Source organism: Pteropus alecto, unplaced genomic scaffold (assembly GCF_000325575.1).
Source record: "Pteropus alecto unplaced genomic scaffold, ASM32557v1 scaffold224, whole genome shotgun sequence".
Classification (NCBI taxonomy): Eukaryota; Metazoa; Chordata; class Mammalia; order Chiroptera; family Pteropodidae; genus Pteropus; species Pteropus alecto.
This window is the reverse complement of record NW_006436289.1, coordinates 4,379,112-4,382,693: the sequence shown is the minus strand read 5'-3', so window position 1 is coordinate 4,382,693 and position 3,582 is coordinate 4,379,112.

The following is a 3,582-nucleotide window of genomic DNA, read 5'->3' as shown; positions in this document are numbered from 1 at the left end:
CGGAGGGTGGTTTGGCTGCACCTGAGCAGCTCCCTCCTCTTGCAGGTGGAGAGATGTTTTACATACCGTGTTCTCCATCCCCAGTGCAGAGCCAACTCTCCTAAATCAAGTCACTTCTAGCACACGCATCCAAGGCTCCCAGGCAGCGTGGGAAAAATCAAATTACATGTTGAAGACAGGGTTCACCTCTTTGTGCCAAGAGCCACTAGCACAAGGTCAGCGCCACCCTTGGGAAAGCAGTCTGCTGGTTCCATCAGCAAAACGTTGGGATTGCCCATCCTAAGGAAGATGTGACCAAGGTGGAACTTACTAACCACCCTGAAGCCATAGCAGAAGGGTTAGGTAAGGAATGATCACAGCTGTCCTAGACAACATGACGATGGCGGTTCTGGAGGGCAGCAAAGCAGGGCTAAGGTTAAATGTTGGGCGGAAAGAACAGGAAGGGCGGGACGTGTTGCGTTAGGTCAGGATGCTAGTGTAAGCACTTTCCTGAGGATTTGTTAGGACAAAAACTTAACTTGGTCTGCCCAGCTCTGGAGCTGGGTTGCAAGGAGGTGATCCGTGGAAGCATGACAGTCTGCCTCATGTGCCAATTCAGCTCAGCCTGAGCATCACTCCCCTCGTCACTTGTCTGTCTTCAACTTCACATTTGTGCTTTTAATCTTCAGCAGCTCCATCTGCTCATTTAGATCCCCTTGAGCCACACGTCTACCCAGACACACACGCACATGAAGTCTCCATCTCTCTGCTGCCAAGAGATGGATTTCCACATAAAAATGGGTAAGTTCACGTACAATGAGGATTTAAACTAGATCAAAAGCATGGCAAGATAATGAGAAATATTGGAACAGGCGGTGAGGACAACGGCTTTTAAAATATCTAAGCTGAAAATATTTCAGGGACCATTTAATCCGGTATCTGTTTTATTGGAATCCATCTGATGTCATTTGCTAAATAGAATTCACAGCTCAAAAATGTGTAGGCCACGTGCACCCCCCTTTTTACAAATAAGGAAATCAGGACTCTGAAAGGCCAGGTGAGCTGTCCTCTGTGTGGCAGAACCCTCTGAACCAAAAAGGGCTGGGACTCAAGGCAGTCGCTGGGAAACGGTAAGTGCAGTGGCCGGACTGCAGGCAGCTATGCCGATGCCTGGGCTCAAAGCCTGACCCCACCTCTTACATCACTGAGCCCTGTAATTGCCTTGTCTATAAAAGGTGGGGGTGGGAAGTATAATATCTACTTCATGGGTTTGTCATAAGGATTAAATGAGATGCTTTCTGTAAAGCTCTCGGCATCCTTCTGGGCACACAGTAGCCCTCAGGAAATGCTAGCCACCATTGTTGTCATTATACTAGAGTCCGTTGCTTCTATAGATGCCCCTGCCTAGCCATCTATGTGTGCTCTTTCCCAGAGTTCTTAAATATGAGGATTTTTGTCAGGATTGAAAGAGTCTGACTTTACCAGAAGGTGTAGGATAGAGAAACGGGCTTCTAAGTTCGATGTTATCCAGAATGTAGACCGGCTGGCAGAAGTGGAGGGCTGGGTTGCTGAGGATGGCTGGTGGTAGTCCAGGTTGGGGCAGGGGGCATGCACAGAAAAGAATAAAGGATTGAGATGTGCATTCAATGGAATTAGACTTTGCTGAACTCTGCACTACGTCATCAATATGGGGTGGGAAGGAATAAGTAAAAGACAGGCACCCGATTAGGTTAACTTGCATGACTGTAACAGCTTCCTCGCAGATCTTCCTGTCTCACTCCAGCTTCTAAGCCATGCTGCCCTGAAGCCAAAATAATCCTCTTCGATTCCACTTTCATTGTGTCGCTCTCCTTCTCAGGCACCTTCTCACAACTGCCAACACGATAAACGGCACACTCCTCTGCTGGTGTGTGTGCGTGTGGGTGTATGCATGTGCACGCGTGTGTGGGTGTGCGTGATATAGATGGGTAAAGGGGTAATAAGATCACAGAGCTTTTATAATTTTCTGAAATTTTGCTGATAAAGCACTCACATTATCTTAAACGACTGGAAGAATTATATACATTTCTTGTGCTGGGTATGAATAAGAGCCATGACTCATAAGTTTTAGGTATAATTTAAAATAAGTATATCTGTTATTACCCCACAAATATTAATAAAACTACAGACGGTGTTTGCACATTCGCATCCAGTGTGATCTTACTGAGCCTTAAAGTCAGCTTGGTTTTAGGGTCTGGTTCTGGTCCCCACTTAAGCTAGCCAGTCTTCAGTATCGACACTGGGTCCCCTGTCTTTGCGGTTCATGTGGCACTCCAGCACCTCGTGGAAGCCAGAGGCCTATTTGTTAAAGGGCGGCTCCCCGCCAAGTTCTCTTTTCTCTTAGGCTCACTCCCATCCTCCTGCTCCTTCTCCTGCTGTCCCACCGCTTCTCCCTCCCTCTCTTGAAATCCTACACATCTTCAAAGCCCTGACACGACAAGCGTGGCTGGTGCCTTTTATTAAATAGTTACTAGATTTCAGATCCTACCTAATGAGGTGGGTTCTGTTATTATTTTCCGTTTACAGATGAGGAAACTGAGGCACGAAGGAATGAAGCAACTGTATGAAGATCTGCAGTGAGTCCATCCTGGCACTCGTGCACTTGGCATGAAGCCTGCCTCATCCCACACTATTCGTCCTTTCTCTGACATCCTACTGTGGTGTGTGCTGTACTTTTTAATACTTCATTTATTTATTTTTTTCTCTACAACTAGAATTTAAATTCCAGTAGGAGGACCTGGAAGATTTCTTCCGTGAGAAACCTTATAGACAATAAAAAGAGAATGAGGTGTATACGGAAGGTGTTTAATGACATTACTCTAAGGACACGTCATTTGGAAGGGCACATCCTTGAGTTTGTGCTTGGTCATGTCCTCAAGATCATTACTGGTAGGTAAGTCGCCAGTAATGATAGTGGTTTCCCTCTTGGTTATGGCATCATCTCATCTGGCTCCCAAGCCGCCGAGTCCTCTGCTCCTCAAAGAAGTGCGTGGCTACTATCACGATTCTCTTTCATGATATCGAGAGGACATGGAATGGGATGCTTCCTCTGAGCAAATATAGGCCAAGGGGTCTCATTCAAAGTCCCACCCAGACATCCTGGTGTTTTAGGCACAGCCCTCTGCCTTATAGTCTGTTTCCTGTGGCAAGATAATAATAGCCTCACACAGAAAATTTCTTTTAAACTGCTTCAAAGGGCTTTTATGTCACTGTTCTCATTTCATGTGCACAATACCCCTGTCAGGCAGGTATTATTATTCCCCATCTGAGATTCAATGTCTTGTCCAAAATTTCTCGAAGAAATCTCGGCTGAGCCGGGACCAGAATCCAGCCTTCCCCTGAATCCCACTGCCCACTGCCCAGCCCTGTGTCACCTGTCATTAACACTCTGGCCCAAACCGTAGCTTGGTGAAGTAGCCAGTTCTTCTCACTTGGCTCCCTGAGCGTGGAGGGGAAAATGAAACTCTAACCCCTTTAAGGTTTTATCTGAAAGCCTTGCTAATCCATCAACAGTCTGTTAGAAAACAGCTAAATCTCCCCCACTGCAAAAGATTACCTTCCCAT